This window comes from Manacus candei, unplaced genomic scaffold (genome assembly GCF_025592945.1).
Source record: "Manacus candei isolate 608988 ecotype Guabito, Panama unplaced genomic scaffold, ASM2559294v1 h1tg000005l, whole genome shotgun sequence".
NCBI lineage: Eukaryota > Metazoa > Chordata > Aves > Passeriformes > Pipridae > Manacus > Manacus candei.
This window is the reverse complement of record NW_026138053.1, coordinates 25203940-25224951: the sequence shown is the minus strand read 5'-3', so window position 1 is coordinate 25224951 and position 21012 is coordinate 25203940. Positions and strand designations below refer to the sequence as shown.

General features: G+C 54.5%; 1 protein-coding gene across 1 annotated transcript in view; it reads right to left on the bottom strand.

The window, feature by feature from the left end:
• Positions 1 to 19397, bottom strand: part of TNR (tenascin R) — a 69936-nt gene extending 50539 nt beyond the window's left edge. Inside the window, exon 1 of the mRNA XM_051793517.1 lies at positions 19253 to 19397. The gene's annotated coding sequence lies outside the window, so the exon portion shown is untranslated. The remainder of the gene's footprint in view (positions 1 to 19252) is intronic.
• Between the last annotated feature and the right edge of the window lie 1615 nt (positions 19398 to 21012).

The window sequence follows — 21012 nt, the reverse complement described above, 5'->3', positions numbered from 1 at the left end:
GGATTTGGGGAGAGCGTTTAAACGCTCACTGATGCCCTCTCCACACCTCGGAGAGGGCCTGGGGAAGGCTGAATGTAAGACAGGGTGGCAGGAAACTTAAGCCCTTTTGGGGTCAAGGAGAAGGATTTGACTGAAGAATTGAGAAGCAGCACCAGGATGGAAACCGGTGCTTTTGGGTTTAATCTGTAGCCACAAGTTTAATTCATCTTAAAAAGAATAGCCTGGGGTTGCCTGAGAGCAGAGGGAGAGCTGCTTGCCTGCCACGACCTGCCACCTGTACTCTGGGGTTTAAAGTAAATAAAAGCAAGGAGCTGGCAGGAAACAGGCAGCGTGGTGGAAAACACCTTTGGGATTAAAACAGCCCCCTCAGTGGGTTTGTGCTGCCCAGGCTGCTCACTGCACAGCCGGGAGGTTTAATAAATTAAAAGAAAACACAGGTTTCCTCGTTGTAAAACACAGTTACGAGTGGCAGTGGAGCACAGAGGTTCTTATGAGCTTCAAGGAGATGGAAATTTTTGGCCAGGTCAGTAAATAATCCCGGGGTTGAAGCGGGGCAGCACCGTTTTCCACAGAGCCCCTTATAAGGGGCTGATCCCGCTGTTTGGCAGACAACGCTCCCTAACAGGGGGTGATTTCCACCCTGCACGGCCAACCTTGGACTGCAAATAATCCATCACCTCCTGGCTGGGACCCGGACCGGGCAGAATGGTTTTTATCACCCCCTCGTTGCAAACCAGTTGCAAAAGGGAGCTGGGGGGGGGGGGCGGTTCTCCAGGAGGGAGGTGCTGGGCCGTGCTTAGGAGCGAGCACGCTGCAAACTGCCGGGCTGAGAAGGGGAGTGCCTTGGGGAGTCTTTAACTGCAGCTCAATTACATTAGTGATACACCAGCCGAGGGGATAATTTACTGTCTCCAGACAGATGCTTTTACTCCTTGCAACGAGACAAACCCAAAAGCCAGCACGGCCCCATGCAGGCGCCGCCCGCGCTGGGGACTCGCCGGTCCCCGAGCATCTCCAACGGGTCAAGAGCTGCTGATCTTTCCTTGCAAAGCATCAGCCCCAGGGGCTTTGCTGACAAGTGTTTTTCCATGCGTGCCTGGCCCAGGATTACCCGTGTAAAGCCCTACCTGTAGGAGTAAATTAATATTTGCTCAGCTGCTCTGGAGGGGTTGGGTTTGCTCCCTGCTGCCCCGGGGAGGATGTTTTTTTGAGGTGGGATGGATGCTCGCCGGTCTTCACCAGCTGGAAAGCTTTGCTCTGGAGCTTGGCTGCTGGATCATTGAGTTGTTTCATGGTTTAAATTTCAAGTTTTGTGGGGCTGGCACCATCTCCTGGTCTAATTTTGCCCCTAAACCACCACAGCAAACCTCAGCAACCGCCCCAGGGACTTAACCTTGCTCACCTCTGGGAGATGCTGAATTGGGAGCAGTGTTGCATTGCAAGGGCAAACAGGAGCCAGCACATCCCCATCGAGGTATGTCTCCACCTCCCAAAAAATCCCAGCTTTCCCAGGCTCATGTGGCTGGGGCTTGTTAAAGCTTTCCATCCCCCCCAGGGCTGCTCTGGGAGCTGGAGCCCAGATGGTCTGAACAGATTACTGCAGCCTCCTGGGCTATCCATCCCGGGCACTTTGGCAGGCCTGAATTTCCTCCAAATGACAAAAATAAATAAAATCTCTCAGCATTAAATGCTGGGAAGCCCATGAAAAAGCTGTGTACACAATGAAAACAAATATATGGTTAAATAACCTCTCTAACAGTATTTCTATAAAATGCCTCTCTAAATAACGCCAAGTGAGAGGCTCACTCCGTCCTGATTAACCTCAGTTGGGGAAGATTGTCTGCATCAAATCATTACCATCAGCCGATTAAAAATGAATTAAACCGAACGGAAAACAATTCCCCAGACGTCCCTTCTCCTTTCCAATTCGGGGGCAAAATAAAAGTGGCATTAAACCCTAAATGCTCCAGAGCAAACGCAGCACTGAAGTCACCCCAGCCTGAGGATGAAGCAGGTGATGGGGACCTGGGATAGGGTGGGATGGAATTGGATGGGGTGGGGTGGAGTGGGGAGGAATGGACTGCTTGGCCGTGGTCACCCCACGAAGAGGCACCAGGACCAGGTGTAAGGGTCATAAGGCATAAGGGGGATGCTGATAAGGATTGATTAAAACAATCCAAGCCATCCAGTCCCTTGCCGCTTGAACAGACCCCTTTTTTTGGACTCAGCTAAAGTGACTTTTTAACATCTCTCACTTATTTTTGTTTTATTTTTAGAAATCCCAGCAGACCCTTGGGGTCAATATATCCAAAGGAAAGTGCAAAGTCACAAATCTCATGTGTTGGCTGGATAAATCCATTCCAACAGGAACATGTTGCAGCACTGAAAGCCAACAGGAGATGCTCTTTCACGGAGCAAATTCCCACCCCAGTGTGTTTCCAGAGAAAATATTCCCAGCAGCATCACTGGTGAGCACTGAGGAGAGGGAGATAGTGGGCAAATCCTGTGCTTGGTACTCTGCACCAGCACCCTCCTTTCCAAATGGAGCAATCTCCCAGGGAAAGCCCCCAAGTAATGGAAAGGCCTCAGATATTCCTTCTTTGACTTATTTTTTAGTCATTCCCATTTTCTCAATAACTTTCTCAAAACCTGCATAGCAATTGTTGGGTCCCATCAGCATCCAGCAGGTGCTCCAAGGTCCTCTCCAACTTGGCACTGAACAAGAGTCATCCTAAGCTGGAACAAATAAGGAGAAAGATCCCAAAACTTTGGATGTGAGGGGGTGCATCCCCTGCACCCTGAAGTTGTGCTGGAGACACTGCTGCAGTGTCCCCATGGTCCCCTACAAGAGCCAGAGAGTTTTGGATCTCAGGACAGGCCTCCTGGCAAGATCCACATCCCCAACACTTCTTGGACACAAACCCACATGTTATGAAGGACAGTCTAATGACTAACTCTAATTCCTAAGAGGAATATATCATCCAGATTATTTTACTTTTTGGCCTTCACTGAGTGTCTGTGACATAATAAAGAAGAATAATTGACAACCAAAGAGACCTGCCATCCTGACACTTTAACGACAGCCTATTTTGAGACACCAGAACTGCAACTCAGTGGTTCTAGAAGTTGTAAAAACTGCTGTAAAAACCAGTCTCTGTCCAAGCAGTTGTAAAAACTTGTCTCCAATAATGAGGGGGCACGACTGCTGCTGGGTTCCTTGGTATGTGGGTGTCCCTGGAACGAGGTGATTGTGCCCCATCTCCACAGTATCTAACCCCATGGGATGCATGGGAACCCAGTGGCTGTTGGGGAGGACAAAGCAGCACCAGGGTGGGCTTTTTGTCCACCCCAGCCATGCTGTAAAGAGAGCATTTAATCCCCTTGCTAGTGACAGAGAGGGGAGGTAGCCAAGAGCAAAGCTGGGCACAGCGAGGGCATGCTCCTCCGTGAGATGTCAGAAATGCCTCTGGAGAGGGGCAGAGCAAAAAGCACAAAATCTCCCTTATCCACAGCTTTCCAACACCAGGACATCCCAGCATCTTCCCCACAGTGCTGGCACCTTCAAACCTGCAGAAATCCCCCACTCTCAGTGTTAACAGGAGCAGTGTGCATGCTGTTCATGCATGCATATATATTCTGGAGCACCCTTTTGGGGTGCAAGGCCATGCAATTAGTAGCACAGCCCTGCCAGGGGCTCATTAAGGGCCAGGGAAGGCAGCGTGGGGCTGCAGCCAGGAATTAGCACCGAGGTGCCACTCGCTTTGTTTCAAAGAGCTCTTTCGACTCGGGCCATAAAATTAATGTCTGAGCAGATAGCTGGGAAAATAAGAGGCTGTATAAAGCAACTTGGTGCTTGGCAGGGGAATTGAGATGAGTTGCATTTGGGAGATGCTGGGGTCTGATTGTATTTCTCTCCCCTCTGGAGATGCTGAGTGCCCTGGCACAGCAGGTCCCACATTGTCATCCCTCCACCTCCCACCCCCAGCTCTCCCTGGCCCTCAGCTCCCCACTACTGCTCTCATTCTGCTTCTTATTAATCCACCTGGCTTTTGTCTCGGTTCCCCCATCCCTTGCACGTTTGTCCAGCCCTCCAGCCACTCAGTCCTTGCTTTATTCTCTGTCTCTCGTGCCCGGCCTCTACCTTTTGCTCCTGATTAGAGCCTTACCTATTTATATGCTTAACCTTTGCCTCTCTTTCCTCTGTCTCTTTAATCCACACATCGATCTCGTTTATGGCCTCCATCACTCATTACCCATGAGCTAATGCTGCCCCATCTCTGTGCCCTCTCTCCTAAGCCATCCTCAGCTCTGGCTCCTCCACACCCCAAGTCGTGGTGGCAGAAGACATTTTGGCACATGAGCATGAGGTGCAGGAACTCAGCATCCCCCCACCGAGGATGCTGTCCCTTCCCTGACACATTTTTTGCCCCATTTTGAGGGCTAGGCTTTGCCCTGTGCATGAGCATGAAGAAACCTGCAGTGGACAAACATGTGTGGGGTACCCAACCTCCTGCATCCCTTCACCTGTGGATGCTGGAGGTCTGAGCACCCTGCAGAGGACAGTGGCTCTGGGGACAAAGCTCATTTTGGTGATGCTCTGAGGTTGGTACCCAGGGCAGCTTTCCCAAGCTTCCTGGCAGCTCAAATTCAAACCTGGAGGATCATCAGCTAACGATCATCAGCTCAATGCATTGCCCCGTTGCTGCACCCCGCTGGCTGCTCTGGCACCCCCGCTCCACGCCTTTCCTTGCCCTCCCACCCTATCACTGCATCCCATAAAGTTGCCTCATGAAGTCCAGCCTGTAATTTTTCCGCCTCCTCTCCCTCCCCAGGTGGTGGGAATTTTCCTCTTGCTGATTCACGCCTCCGTCGCGTCACACTTTTTTTTAGCGCTGACGCTGCTGCGCTCACCCCAGGGAGAGGCTGAAACCCCAAGCTGCTGCCTCGGGGACTGGCCCTCTGCCAGCCACGTGCTGCCAACTCAGCCAAAAACCTGCACCTGTGCTGAGCAAACCCAAACCTCTCCCACTGCCGGGGTCAAGCAAGGGAAATTTCAGGGGTTCGTTTTCTCCCCGCTGCCCCAATCCCAACCCCGTGCTCCCAGCTGAGTCCCCGTGCTGAGAATGGCACACCTCCAGCTCTAAAACAAAAGCTTTTTTTAGTATAAAAATCCTCTGGCTCTTCTATCTGAGCCATTAAAGTGGCATGAAAAGGTGGAGGGCCCATGGTGCATCCCTGGTGGGCTGAAGCATTTGCAGCCCTGGAAGAGTTTTGGGAAAGACAAGCATCCAGATCCCCCTGCAGGCACCTTTTTGAGGGGTCCAACAGCTGGATTGGGTGTACACCTCTGCTGATTTCTCCTTGAGACAGTAATTGCTGGGGATTTCCCCCTTCCCTCTGTTTGTTCCCACCTCCCTCCATCCATCCATGCTCCAGATAGATCCATCTCCTATGGAGGGGTCTCTTGCCCAGCATCCCATACCCCAGGAGGCACTTTAAATGAGCTTTTCCATTTATTTTCTATCCTGGGAGCTGTCTTTTATTTTTTGCTCCTGAAAAGGCTCAGGAAGCATCCTCCCACACAAGCCCCCTCCTTCCCAAAACCCCACGAATTTCAGCATCCCTGCCAACCCCTTGCCTGGCAGTAATCCTGCTTCTCACCAGCGGGGTATAGCAGGACCACGCAATGCCTGGGAATTCCAAGCAATCCAAGAAATTCCCACTCAGCAAAGGGATGCAATGGCCCTTGTGAACAGCTCAGGAGTGTCACTGCCTGCCCAGCTCCGGCAAGGTCCCTGAGGGATGTTTCTCCAAATCCTGCATCATGGAGGAATGACTGCTGGGCACCTGGTTCCTCGCAGGATGGGGACGAGGGAGCAGCCTGCGGGCAGGCTCCCACTCCTGGACAGGGAAGGTGGGATGCATCCCATTCCTGCCTTGCCCTGGAATGGTGACAGTGGCACATCCCTGCAGCCAAAGCCCCTGGCTCAGTGCCTGTGCTTCAGCTTCCCTAAGCAGGATGAGGAATAAACTGAATAAGGAATTCCTTAAGTAGAGCTTAAATTAAATTCTTCACTTTGGAATTTCTCCTTCCTGGCTGGGGGGGGGGGGGGGCTCCGAGATGCACCCACACAATCAGGGCGCCCTCGTGGGGTGAAATGAGTCTGGAAGGTCTCAGCCACACTGGGGTGCTCCTGGTGGCAAATGCTGCCTGTCCCCTGCCTGCACACTCCACCCGGGATGGGAAAATCCCACTGAGCTGCCTTGGGGCCAGCACAGCTCTGTGTCCCCCGTGGCCATCCCGGAGGACGTCTCCCCTCTCTCCTGTCATCCCGGTGAGTCCAGAGGATAATTAGCGAGTAACAAGCCCTACAGTCACAAAGTCAGGGTGGCTTTAGCTCTGCCGCGGTGCAAATTACAGGGAAATGGGGATTTTGGCATTCAGCTGCATCACCATCATTAGGCATAATCGCGATTTGCCCCTAACAGGGCTGAGGCTTCGGGCTGCAGGGAGGAAGGCTGGGGAATGCGAATACAGTAATTAGTGGGTAATTGCCAAGTAAGGAGGGGTGAACGCTGCTGGCCGGTGATGCAGCAGGGTGGCACTTGCAGTCGTGGGCGTGGGACACCATGGGGCATTTTTGATATCAAATACACCATAAATACATCATAAATGGAAGATTTTTGGGTTGTTTCCCCCCTTCTTTGCATTAAAACATTTATTTCTGAGTGACCAGGAGGAAAAAAGGAAAGGAGGAGAAGGGTGGTACCCACAAGCAGTTTGCAGTGCCTCTGCCAGGCTGAGCCCAGGGCTGGGGCAGCCACAGCTCCCGGGGAGAGCAAAGGGCCCAGAGCTTTGCCCTCTGCAAAGAGGTGCAGTAAGGCCAGAAGACCCCTTGGGGGTCTTTTTGTCCCATCACCCACCGAGCCCTAGGGAGCCCCCCAGCTCAGAATGGAGCCCAAGCCAGCACTGAACTGAACTGATGCCTCTGATCTCATTTGGAGTGAGGGCTTTGATCAAGGTCAAGTGATGAGGAATGAGTTGCTGTAGCTGTCTTCAGGATTTGGGAGGAAATACCCCCAAAAGGCTGGTTTTTTCACCCCAATTTGATTTTTAGCTTAATAACGATGGCTGGTGTTCCATCCTGAGCCTGCTCTGTTAAGAGTCCACAGCATCCCAGACATCCCACCCTCGGATGCAGGACTTATCCCTGGATGGCTGACAGAGTCTGGGCACAGCCACGTCAGCGGCTTAGTGGGATTTGAGGGAGGATTAGACACCAAAGGGGATAACAAGAGAGGATAAAAGCTTAGAGGGGATAAAAGACCCCAGCGCATCGGGGTGAGAGGCAAATACTAATTGCCTGGGGTCAGGAAGGCAGATTCCCTCTGGGAGGGTGGTTTATGGCTGTGGGCGGGATGCTGCTGGGGCCGGGCACACAGACAAGCTGGGGTGTTCACACCCTTTCCCTGGAAAGAAATCTGAGATTTTTCCCCATTTTGGGCAGACAGGTGTGGAGGTTCATGTGCAAAAAGTACTCAAAATGGAAAAGAAGTCTGAAGGAAGCATCTCCAGCTTGGCATTGGCTAGTGGACCAGTTGGTACCCTGGAGATTTAGATCTGTTCTAATTCCCTTGGTGTCCTGTTTAATATGACCTCAGCATTGGTACTGAGCAGGTAATGATGAATCCCACTGGTTTCTGCAGCAAGGCATTCCCCAAATACACTTATTTTAGGAGGAAGGGAGCCCATGCTGGAGCGAATCTCATCAGCTCCTCCGTGCCATCTCCGCAGGTCCCATGCACACATCTTCCCTGGCAGCAGCAGGAGCAGCCCAGACACAAGTAGAGGGATGTGGTGCCTGCCCAAGCTCTCTCTGCCTCCAGGAGCCAATTTAGGGTCCCTCCCTCCTTGTCCCAGCCGAGAGAGGACTGCCCCACTGGCTTGGATAGAGTGGGCTACATGCCTGAATTCAAGGAGAAGTCTGTCTGCACTGGGCACAGTGGAACCCAAACTCCTGGAGGCTTGGAAATAAACCCCTCTGGTGCCAACCCACTGTGCTCAGCAGCCTCATGTCAAGCAGTGGCTTGTTCAAAGGCCATCAGGGCCAGGCTGCCATGGGCTGTTTGCCACAGCACAGGAGAGGGGTGTGTGCCAGCACCGTCTGTGCGTGGTTCAGGGGGTCCCTTCTACCCCACTGGTGGTGTGGGTGGGATCCTTCCCTGGGATGGTGACTCTTGGAGGTTCACACAAGACTGGGTGGCTTCAAATCAGCGCTGTGGGGTGAGGACCAGCCCTGGGGAAGGAGGGCAGGTTCTCCTCTGCTCTGCAACATGGTCCCTGACTGCACATGGTGGTGGCGTCACCACTCTGCCTCAAATCCCAGTGAATGAGGGAGAAGAGCATGTCCCTGGTGCTGGGCCAGGGTTTGCAAATGCAAGGATCCTCATCCATGGGCTGCTGAACTGTCTCCTCAATTCCCCCTGAACCCAGGCTGCACAGGCCCTGGGTATGAGTGATCCTGCCAGTGGCACCACACAGACGTGCGGGATGCAGCGACGGCGCACACGTGCCCCCCTCCATCCTCCCATGGAAACCCGGGATAATGCCTTATTCTTCTCTGTGGCACAACCAGCTCCATCTCTGCTCTGCTTTACCCAGCCTGGGGCAGAGGAGAAGAGGTCCTCTCCCAGCTTCCAGGTGATGCTCATCACAATCCTCATCCTGCTGCTTGCACAGGACCCACGTGCACAAGGCCTGGGCGATGTTAGAAATCAGTTTTTCCCAGCTGGATCTTGCTCTGCCCTTGTGGGGTCCCATATGAGGATTTCTCCTCTAGATAAGCTGTGATACAAAGGACAGGACTGTCCAAGGACAGGACTGTGCAAGGGCAGGACTGAAAGACAGCACCTGGGAGCTGAAACATGGACTGAGGCTGAGATACAGATAAGTGAGAGATCACCTGGGATTTAACAGGCAGTTTTAAGACCAGATGTAAAACCCAAGCCCTCGCTATTTAGAGTCATTAAATGTCCCCTGGTTCATTCTGCAAAGGGTAGGCACATTAACCTGCTGGCCTGGCCGCCCTCTGCTAACCACATCCTCATCACACCAATTCCCCTGACATTTGAGACTGCTCTTTTTTTCCAAACCTGCTGCCTACTCTCATTCCCAACCCAACAGTCTGAGGCTGGGCATTTGCTTCTTGTCATTCCTGAGGATCTTATAGCATAAATGATGCTACGGAGGAAGAAGAAAAGATCTGTTATCAAAGCATCAGGGATAAGCACGTCTCCATCATGGAGAGAGTAATTTCTGCTCCAGTTAATACCCTAAAACTGCAGGGAGAAGCCCTCCCTCGGGAATGAGGGGCAGGGCAGAGCATCACCCCTGCCAGGGCTCACGCTGCCTGTTCTGCCTTTGCCACCTCTCCTGCCAGCTCCCATTTCCATGGAAACCTGCCCTCCTCGCTCCTTCCCCTGCCTGCACTCCTGCTGATTTAAGGAAACCAACTTTCTGCTCCCTGAGGAGTTGCCTGGATGGGCTGGAGACGTGACACTGGGGCAGGCAGTGATGTCCCCCTGCCCACCAGTGCCTGGTAGCCCCTGTGCACCACTAACGGGGGGCTCTGCAAAGCTCAGGGTGGGTGCGTGCCCCTATTCCTGCTTTCTTCAACAGGGAGGGCGGGACCCCTCCTTATCTCACCCCCTTTCATCTGCTCCTGGTTCTTTCCATGTCTGTCTCTCCTCTCCCAGCCCTCCTTATCTGTTCTCCCCCTGGCCCCCCTCCCCTGTCCCTCTCCCCAGCTTTGTTTACATCAGTAAAACGCTTGTCCGGGTCAAACACAGTTTCCTGATAAACACATTTCCATTGATTGCTGGAAAGAAAAAATCCTACAGAGCAGTGGATTCTTTGCTCTAAAAATCGATAGCACCTCCAAAATCCCTCTTATTCCCTACCACAGCCCTCCATCCTGGTGAGGAGAATGTTTTCTGGGGACTCTCTCAGGGCGGAGACAGCATGAAACCCCTCCTGGATGTAAGATGTGACACCTGAAGCAGACACACGGCATAAGGCACCTATAAATCCACCTGTCCTTTTCCATGCTGCATCCATGGGTGACAGTCCCCCTCCAGCTGCTTCCCCAGGCAAGTGCCCCAGTGCACTTGCAATTGGGATCCATTGCATCCTGCTTCTGCTCCCTGGGCCTGTCCAAGAATTCCCATTTCAGGCTGGAAGTCCAGGGTGCTTGGAGGCTGCCAGAGCCCCGTGGGTGGGGCCAGCAGGTGAGGTGGTGCTGTGTGATGGCTGGAGTCCCACAGGCCACTAAAGCACCTGCCATGGGGAAGCTCCTGTGTCGCTGCAGTGACTGACTTTATATCACTGTAAAGCCACAGAGAAATTTGAAGAGATTAAGCTTTTTTGCCACTGCCACAAATACGATGCTCCCCCACCGTGGTATCCCCTCCTGGAACGCATCAGGGTAGGTGGATACACACCGAGACCTCCCAGGCACCTACAGGGTTCACTCAAGAAGCTTTTTTTGGACTAAAAATGCTGAAATATATGCAATTTACTGTGCAAAATGATGCTCTGCCCACCCATCCAGTCAGTGGTTCACCTCCTCTATGGCAAAACACAGACGGAGTGATGCTGGGAAGCATCACTGCCCGGTGAGCCTTGCCATTTGGTGTGGGGAGAAAACAAATTCAATTATAATAATAAATAATTAATGGTACATAATTAACAAAGACATAAAAATGATAAATAATAATCTGGGCTAGGAAGAAACAAGCCCAAGTGCTCCATAGGGCCCTTATAAACTACCAGAGCCCTGACCCAAGGGAGCCAGCAGAGCGCTGTGTGACCGAGCATAAGGAGCCGTAATGAATTCAGAGTTTCCACCAGGCTTTAATAAACTCATTCTGCAGAGGCTGTTAAGGGAACTAAGACGAGAGGTGAAAGTTTGTTACGGATCAGAAACAGTCTGGAAGACAGAGGAAGAGATAAAAGAGCTGAGGGGTGATGAAGGCATCCAGTGGGGTGGGGAGCCTGGGGCATCTCTGGTGGGGCACTGGCCCAGAGCGGGGCCATGGGAGGTCTGCAGGAAGATGCTGCAGGCCCATCCTCAGGGGCTGGGTTGGTTTTAAAGCAGAAGCTAAACCTCATTCATCCTCAGTGCTGTGGGCATTCATTCAAAACCAGCGCTGCCTTCGCTGCTGAGGATGCTGATGGTATCTCCCTCCCGACAGCACCCAGCCTGCACATCAACAACGCAGCCCTTAACCCCCCCCAAAAAGGCTGGCTTCACCCAACTCAGCCTTACTGGTGCTTACAAGCATCCTGTTGCTGGCCAGAGCCTGAATACCACAGCTCCATCATGGATTTTCACCCAGCTCCATCCTGATTTTCAACTCACATTGGCTCAGGGGGTGCTTGGGGCTGACATGGGCACACCCCTGCCTCTCCTTGGGGTGTCAGCTTTGTGTTTACCCCTTCCTTGCTGAGAGAGCGAGGATGACCTTTCCCAAAGGCAAAACAAGCCTCTGGGGTATCCAGGAGTTGCAGGAATTGCATGGAGGGGAGGTGGGAAGGTTACACCCCACCAGCCCCCCCCCAGTCCTGCTTGGCTTCATGCCTGCCAGCCTCCGGTGTGAGAGCTGCAACCCCTCCAGTGCCTCCCAAACCCTGCCCTGCTGGGATGGATTTTTTAAATTGGATTGTGACAAACATTTAATACCTAATAGAGCTCACACCGGCACAGTTAATTAAGAAGGTGACTAATCCAATTCACTCGTGGGAGCGCAGGGAGTGAGGAGCAGGAGGGAGGGAGCCTGAGTGTATGCTGGAAGGGAGCAGGGGAGGGAGCAGGGGATGGGGAAAAATGAGCTCAGCTGATATCACCCTTCATTTCATTTTGTGCGTGTGCACAAACGATGAGGGAGGACTTTCCTTCCCTGTTGCAAGCTCTGGAGCTGCTGAGTAAATGCTAAGTTGTCCCAGGATCCATGTGAGCTTCACAGGGGTACCAGCCCAGGGGAGGGTAGAAATTCATGGCATGTTGGATACTGGCAGCTGGAGGTTCCTTGAGGCTCAGCTGTAGGGATGCCCACAGCCCAAATCCTGGTTTTGTTTTAAAACACCTTCCAGGGTTTTTTCCAGCTCTGGATGAGATGCTGTGACCTCAACACTCAGCGCATCCCCCCACTCCACACAGGACCCCGCTGTGGGACTGGTCCCAGGCACGTCAGGCTGGCAGAGCCAGCTGTGCCAACATCTGTATGCCACTCACTCCCCGTCCCCCCGGAGTTGATAAATAAAACAAGTGGAGTTATTTTGGCCCTGGGGACAGGGCTGTCTCCCGGAGCACAGAGCGGCTCTTTCTCCGTCTCTCTGTGGCGCCCGAGTTCATTGTTATTCCCCGGTGGAGAACAGGACGTGGATTGAACCGAGGTCCCCATCTGCGGCGGGCAGCCGGAGAGAGACTCTCTTCATATTAGCGCCTGAGGGCATCAATAGCGCCTTTAAATGAAGCCCCAGGGGGAAACAAAAGGTCGGAGTGGGGAAGAGCGTGTGGGCGAAGCCGAAGAGGGATGGGGGAGACAGGGACGGAGCCGGGGGAGGAGGGGAGGCAGGATGAGCTGGAGAGGAGGGCAAGGGGGGAAAGCAGAAATGAAGCAGCTCTGTCTAAACCATGTTTTCTACTGAAAACTGGGCAGCTGGAGGACCTTGGGATGCAGGCGGCAGTGCCGTGAGCGCCGGGTTCCAGGGATGCTGGAGCACCGCCCGCTTCCAGCTCAGCCATTGCCCAGCGCCACTCACCCGGCAGGGGAGAGTCCTGCACGTTCATCGGTGTCCCCCTGCAATTAGGGCTCATGAGGCAAGGCCAGCGAAAGGGGATGCTGCCTTAGTAACGTGACAAGCAGGTGGGTTAAAATCGGGGAGATTAAAAACCCCGAAACGACCCGAAGGAAAACCAACCAACCCGCTGCCCAGGAATGCTGCCAGGCTGGATCCAGCAGCATCCATGGGCACCCCCTGGAAGCCCATCGCTCATCCCAGGGTGCACGTCAGGCAGGTGTGGGGAAGAGGAAGTGACAGCGTGGAGTAATTAATGAGGAATTACACGACAAGTTCATCCCTCCCGCGGCCAGAAGAGTCCCCAGGGTGCTCCCCGCATCGTCCCCCTTGCAGGAAATAATTACTTAGGTTGAAATTATTTACCAAATGAGGCAATTCTCGGCGTGCTATCTCCCAGCCGTTTGCCTGGTTTACATTGTTACCACTGCTACATAATAAATTAACTGTGTAATTAAAGACAACTTTAATGCTGATGCTTTGCAGAGGGATTTTCTTTTAAGTCTCTGTGCAAGAAGAAGCAACATAGGCATGACATGAGGGGCCCTGGCCACGGGCAGGGACAGGCAGAGCCAGGCAGGACCAGGCAGGGCACTGATCCCCCACAACAAACATCATGTCCCGTTAGTGCCAGCGTGTCCCCTTGGGGAGCCCCTCGTTTCCCCAAGGGATAAGGCCCAGATCGAAGCAAATCAATCTGTGTTTTAATTACCAGCTGCACTCTCTCCATGGGGAAGCTGAGCCGTCTGCAGTGGGAGCGGCCGAAATCGCCTCGGGTGGAGCTCCCTGCTTGTCCCCATGTTATTTAGCAGGGACATGGATGTGCTCCATCAACAGGAGTTATTCCCTTCGCTGGTGCTCAGCCAGGCAAGGCTGCGAAACCTCGTGGGGATTAGAGGACTCATCCACCCCAAAAAACACGGAAACCAAACAATGCACTTTAGGAATCCTCATTTTCAGCGATTTCTGCTGACTAACATGATTTCAGCCAAAAGGAAGGAAGCCATCAGAGAAACTACTCAGGAGCTTATCCAGGAAACATTTCCCTTTTGGAGATGATGATCTAGGAGCACAATGGAGGGCTTTGAGCTCCACGGGTGAACACCACCAGGGGCTGTGTGACTCAGGCTTTGCTCCTCCTGCAGCTCCTCCATCCTGCACCCACCACGCGGCTCCAGCGCGATGCTGGCAGGGCTTGGGGCAGGCAGAGCTCAGGGTCACTTTCCCTGCTTGCCATGAGCCGGAAAGCCAAAGCCCAGCCTTTCCCATGCTGGCTGTTGGTGGGGGCAGCCGTCCCCCAGCGCCTGCCTCCTGCCTCTGGCAGCCCAGCGTGGCCCAAACGCATCGGTATCGACTCAGCAATCAATTTTCAAATCCCAGGCAACCAGGCCAAGGAAGAGTAATTACACCAGCCAGCCATGTGCTCCAGCTAATGCAAACGGAGCAGCTTTCCCCTGGGACATTGCCACATTTCCCATGGTACCAGGCAGGCAGAGCAAGGCTGTTTTCCTTCCTCTGGGGAGGATATTTGCACTTCTGAGGCAGAGCCAGCACCCACTGGAGCATCTCTGGTCCCCAGGCACCTCTCCAGCCCTCTCCCCAGCCTGCAGCCTTGCATGATCTTAGGTGGGATCTTCTTCCCCAATGAGTGAGATGAAGAGGAGGGAACTGCCCTGGGGATGAAGGACCGAGCTAAATAATTTCTCCTTCCTGTGACGCTTCTCATGAGTGGAGGAGAAGGAGAGACACAACCCCTCACCTCCACCAGACCTCCCTCCTGGAGAACAGCCATTACCAAAGGACATTCCTACACTTAGAGAAGCTGCAAGCACTTCATTTTCACCACATGCTGGTAGGAGGCTACTAGCATTGTGTGGTGACTTGCTGGGGAGGACAAGTGCTGGGGCTCTGCCCACCCTGGGGAAAGAGGTGGTGAGCAGAAATGCCTTCCAAAACCCCCTTTATTTAGGAAAAAGATCCTAGAGGGGATGAGAGAGGGGTGGGAGATGGTAGCTGGGGCGGGTTCTAGAATGTCCCGGGTCAAACTGCCCCCAAAAACAACCCAAAAGAAAAATGTTCAGATGAAGGTCTCTGTTCACCAGACCTCTTGGAGACAGAGACTTCAGCGAGCCCATACCACCTCTGCTGTCCTTTTGCTGGGGGTTCTGGGGGGACCCAGGCCTCTTCCTAGCCCCCTGACACCCCAGGGAGTGGGGGGAGAGAATTCAGTGTCCCTGGGATTTATACCCCACCAGCAAATCTGGCAGCAACCAGCCACGGGGTACCAAACCCCAGACCCCTGGGGAGGAGGAGAGGGGACGTGTGACATCCCACAGCCGTGACACCTCCACCTGCCCCATCTTTTCCAAAACTCTGCCATCTCGGATGCTTCCATGCCAGCAGGATGTAATAAGCTGTGGTGGATTGTTAAAAGCTGAAGGCAGCTGGTGGAAGCTGGGAGAGAGGCAAGGCAGCTGCCAGCTTCACTGCCTGCTCCTTGCCAGGGCTCCTGCCCTGCAGATGTTTTGCTAGGAGGAAATTATGGAAATACCAGGCTTTGACATTGCAAAGCATCAAGGAAAACAGAGGGGGTGGAAAAAAAAAAAAAAAGAAGAACCAAACAATTACCTGGGACTCATCAAGGAGCTGCAGGGAGAAATTGTGATGGGTAATTATAAAGGGAAAATAAAATCAAGCTCCAAGATGAAGACTACAAGCTGGGGGAATTAGGAAGGTGCAGGAGGAGAGGGGCTCCTAGCTCCCCATGGCAGCCTGTGGATGGGAGGCTTGGTGCTGGGATTTTGGCAAGGAAGGATGTTCCTTTGAATATTGATTCACTTGGAAAACTCCCTAAGCAGATACGGAGGCCAAGTGGTGACTGGGCATGGGATGTCTCAACGGGCCAGCTGCCAGCTCCAGCTGCCCATCTCTGGGCTGGATCAGTCCAACTACTGCAAACTTTGGGGCTATTTCAGGGAATACTATCATCAGTTAATCAGCACAGGGATGCTGCTGCTCTAGTGGGAAGGGGCTCACTCACCCACACTCTGACTCCCTCCTTTGCCCCTGAGATAGTGGAGAGATGGAGGGAGGGGGAGGCCCTTTCAACCCCCATGGAACCCAGCTGAGGCAGCTCCCCTTGGGGCTGTGGGAGCAGAGGCAGCCCATGGGAAAAATCTTTAGCTAAAGGTCAGCTGAAATGGTGCTGGACATCCCAGGATTCATTTCAGGCACTTCAGTAAAGGAAGCTGGACCTGCATCGTGAGATGTGAGACAGTGCTGAGGGTAAAATCCCTTCCAGACCAAGAGATAGGCACCTGCCAAAACAGACCCATGTTTTCTATTTTATTTTTTAATTTCCTATCCCTATCCTCTCTGATTTCCTTGTTTCTCTCACAGTGAGGGTGGATTAGGGAAGACCAGGAACTAACCATGCTGTTGAACAGGTCCTGAGCTTTAAGCACTTAATGCCATCAAATTTAGCAGCCACCTCCCAGTAACTCCAGCCAGCAAACTGGGCTTATAAAGCAGTACTCAAGAGCTGGGAGGATCCAAGCAGTCCCAGGCTTTACCCTTGCTGGGATTTTGACCCTGGCTGTAGGATGCTGCTCCCCTGGCTGGGACCACCTTAGGGATGGAAGCAGCATCTAACGACATTGACGTTTTGTTTCTCATTACAGGCACAATTAAAAGGAGCGAGGATTACAGGCGCCAGCCACGTCGTGTCCCCGTCCCTCAGCTGCCTCACGCTGCCTTTATCTCTTCTGCCCGGGCAGTTCCATCGATGAATCGACTTCTTCCCCCGCCTAATTTATGGCTCCTTTATGTTTGTTTATATAATATGGTTAAACATCTACTTTACACCCTGCATGCTTGTACTCGCTAATTAGCATTTTTCTCAGCATTTATTGCGTTTGCTACGGGCTCTGACAAGATGCACAGGAGCAGGGAGAGGGCTGGGAGCCCCACAGACACCCTGCACCACCCCAGCCCCGCAGGTTTGGGTGCCTGATACTCTCTGAGAGCTGCTGGCAGTCAGAGCTGAAGCTGTGTCAGAGAAGGGGTCCTCCAGGATTTGTTTCTGCTTCTGAACACAGTTCTTGAGCTGGTTTAGAGAGACTGGGGAGCCTGGAGCATCACAATCTGGGAAATAGTAAGAGATCCACGTGTCCCCCCATGGGTGCTGTTGCCCCACGGTGATGAACCATCCCTGCAGCCTCACCTTTCTGATGCTCAAAGCCACGTGATGAGTCCCTCTGAGCAGGTTTGGGGTGCAAGGCAGAGCAGAGAGTTCTCCAGGGGTCTGGCTTGGGACCCTTGTACCCCACAAACAGCCTCACGGACATGGGGAGCCCAGCCTTTCCCTGCCTGAAAAGCCACCTCATTCACCAGGAGCTGAGCCCAGAGAAAACCCCAACCTCAGCCCAAAACCAGACCTTCTCTTCACCTTGGTTTGCCAGAATTTACAGTCAAATCCCTTCCCAGCACCAGCACAATGAGCCCCAGCAACCAGCACTGTTCATTCCAGTCCAGGCAGTATGGATCTCCATATGGACTCACACCACCCCGGGGCTCAGCTCTACCCTGTGGCCCCACTAAAAGCCCCAGCTCCTGAGAAGTCACCACTTCTTGCTGCTCAGGTGCCCGAGGGGAGGACCTGCCCCTCCTGGCGGGCTGGAGGGGTTGGCCGTGCTCTGTGGCCTCTCTCTCCCACCGAGCCTCCCATCCCGGGGGTCGGTACCCCATCACTGTGAGCACAGACCCGAGAGTCAAATAAAGAGCCGGGCTCACGCTCCACGAAAGATGCAGGAAAATCTCTGACCCCTCTGCCTGCCCGTCCAGCCTCCTCCTCCTCCTGCCCGTTCCCCGCGCCGCAGTTTCCCTGCCGGCAGACGTGTCCCACGGGGGTGCGAGAAGCTGGGATGCAGCCAGCACAAGGCAATCCCCAAATCTGACCCTTCCTTGAGACCCTAGTGCCATCGCAGGAGGGGATGTCTGGTCTCAGCTGCCCGGCCGATACACAGGCAGGAGCTTACAGCGGCGAGGCGCTCCCCATTTCCAGCCAGGAGTGCAGGATACAGGGATGTTTCTTCCCCCCCGGGCTCCGCAGCCCCTCGCGAACCCCTCGCCTCTCCCCCCCAGCTGGGCTCAGCCTTCTCCTCCTCTCCGGATAGCTGGATTCTGCCAGAAGCCATAACAGGTAACCGCTAATGAAGCACGCCTAATTAATGTGTTCCTCGGACACACCCTCGCCGTCCCTTCCTCCAGATGCTCGGCCACCTCTCTCCGTCAGCGGTGACCTCGCCGAGCGAGCGCTCCGCTCCCCGGCTTTAAAAGTCGCAGCTCAGCGCAGGCTCGGGGAGCATCTTTCAGCCCAAAGCTCTCCGACGGCCCCTTCCAGGGGTCAGCTCTCCTACAGAAGGGCACCGTCGCTGCTTGAGCAGGCAGGAGAGGAGGCAAAAACCGCGTTCAAACTTTGGTGAATTGAAGCAGAAAGCCGGAGATAAGGCTCAGCAGAGCCTGGGTGGGCTTCACGTCCGCCAGCAGCATCCACGGGCAGGCGGCAGCCGGTGCGGGAGGGAGGGAAAGGATGCTCAGGCTTGTTCCCGGCGCCCGGAGTTGGGGATGCTGGTGTTCCCTGCGGGGAGTGGGAGTCGTGGGCAGGAGAAGGGAGGGAGCGGGGTGCAAAGGAGCGAGGGAACCTGGGCTTGACGGGGAGAGGGTGCGAATGAGCCCCCCCAGCGCTGCCTGCGAGGATGCAGCAAGGAGCCTCCTCCCTCCACGAACTGTCTCCGTATGACGCAGGTGCCAAGAGCCAAATTTCTTCAACCTCATTACAGCCACAAAAGGAACTTGCAGAAAGTGCGGGCAGCCTCCACCACCCCCCTCAAAAAATAACCAACCCACCGCCCCCTCCCTCGCTCAGCCGCCCGCGGCCGGGCCGGGCGGACTCCGCACCGCGGCGGGGGATCCGCGGGTCCCTTCCCAGCGCCTCTTCCCTCCGCGCCCAACTCCTGCCCGGCAGCGAGGGTGGACAGGGGGCACACACACAGAGCGAAGAGCACGGGGCGCGGTGCGGCGGGGATGGGATGAGCGTGGGAGCGGGGCAGAGCGGCACGGGGCGCGGAGCCGGGATGCGGGGCGCGGAACCGCGGAGCTCGGAGACAACGCGGAGCTCGGAGACGGCGCGGGAAGCTCAGAGACGGAACGCGGAGCCCAGAGCCGGAACGCGGAGCTCAGCATCGCGGAGCCCAGAGACGGAACGCGGAGCTCAGCATCGCGGGGCGCGGGGCGCGGGGCGCGGGGCGCGGAGCCGGAACGCGGAGCGCGGAGCTCAGGACGCGCATCCCGGCGCCGGAGCGCGGAGCTGTCCGCGGTGCTGGGGACACTCACCGGGCCGGGCCGGGCCGGGCCGGCTCCTCCTGGCGCCGCCGGGAAGCGCGTGGGGCGGCCCCGCTCCGGGGGTGCGGGGGCTCGGCCTGGCGCCCTGCCTGGCGCCGGCAGCCCCGCTGGCTGCTGCGGCCGCGAGGAGCGACCCCGGGACTGCCTCGCTGCCGCTCCCTCCTCTGCTTAAATTTCAGCAGCTTCCTTTTTTTTTTTTTTTTTTTTTTTTTTTTCCACCTCGCTCCCTGTTTTTTTTTTTTTTTTTTCCCCTCGCTCTCCCCCGTTCTCCGCTCCTCGCTCCGGGCGCTCCCGCACGCAGCCGCCTAGTGGGCAGAGGCGGGAGGAAAATCCCACCCGCAAACCCGGGCGGCACCGCCGCATCGCCTCCCACCGCCCCCCGGCTGCCCGGCGGGCCCCCCTCCCCCGCCGGGACACGGCTCCCGGGGGAGCCAGGCCACGGGAAAAGAAGGGGAGGGGAAAAGGAGAGGGGGGAAAGAGGGGGAAATGAGATGCAAGAGAAAAGCGAGAGCCAACTGAGTTTGGTCTCAGCTTTCCTGGGCTCTGGATGCAGAACAGTGTGGGCACAGAAATGGTCAGAGAGCTGGAAGCCCCCTGCCATGAGGGAAAGGTGGGAGAGCTGGGGGTGTTCAGCCTGCAGAAGAGAAGGCTCCAGGGAGACCTTAGAGCACCTTCCAGTGCCTAAAGGGGTTGTGAGAGCTGGAGAGGGACTTTGGACAAGGGCATGGAGTGATAGAACAAGGGGGAATGGCTCCCCACCGACAGAGGACAGGGTTAGATGGGATATTGGGAAGAAATTCTTCCCTGTGAGGGTGGTGAGGCCCTGGCATAGGTTGCCCAGAGAAGCTGTGGATGCCTCATCCCTGGAAGTGTCCAAGGCCAGGTTGGATGGGGCTTGGAGCAACCTGGGATAATGGAAGTTGTCCCTGCCCATGGCAGGGGTTGAACTGGGTGATCTTTGAAGGTCCCTTCCAACCCAAACCATTCTGGGATTCTGTAACTCCACACAAGAAGTGTGGGCAGAACCAACAAGTTTGGCTTCACTCCCCCACCCCCCCAGGAGTTAATTAACAGTCACTGGTCTGAGGGGCATTTTTTACTCAGCTAGGAGGTTGGGGTATCAGTCCTACATAATTTCTGGACAGGGGAATGGAGCTGCTTGGGGAGGAGAGGGCAGCAGCCACAGCCTCAGTGGGAAGGCTGAGGATTCTCCTGCTGAGGATCACACGCAGCATCCCTTCAGGCAGGATGGAGAAAGATCCATGTTGGTGTTATATGTTGCCTCCAACCAGTTCTCAGACCTTGGGGAAGTGGAAAGATAAATGGCCAAGCTGGCAGCAGGTATTTTTACACCCATCCTTACTCTACTTGGTTGAAAAGACCCAAAATCAGCACTTCCCACTGCTCCTCTACAGCCAGAGACTGACCTCACCAAGAATGCATGAAACAAGCCTCCATCCCCCAGTGGTCACTGCCTCAAACACAGCTGGGAGAGATTTTCAATGGAATTCTCTCCTTGCAGGTTGAGAGCCATTGAAGCCATTTCTGAATTTGTGACAAATTCACCAGATTACCACCACTCTGCCAAAATATCGCAGGAAACATGCTGGAGGGGTTGTAATGTTGTGTTTTAGTATATTTGGAGCACTCTGATTCCTTTTGACATCAGAACCTACCTGAATATTCAAAATAATGAGGCTCCAATAGGTTTTTTGTTTAACGGTGAGTGACACTGTTGACAGTAGAAAGTA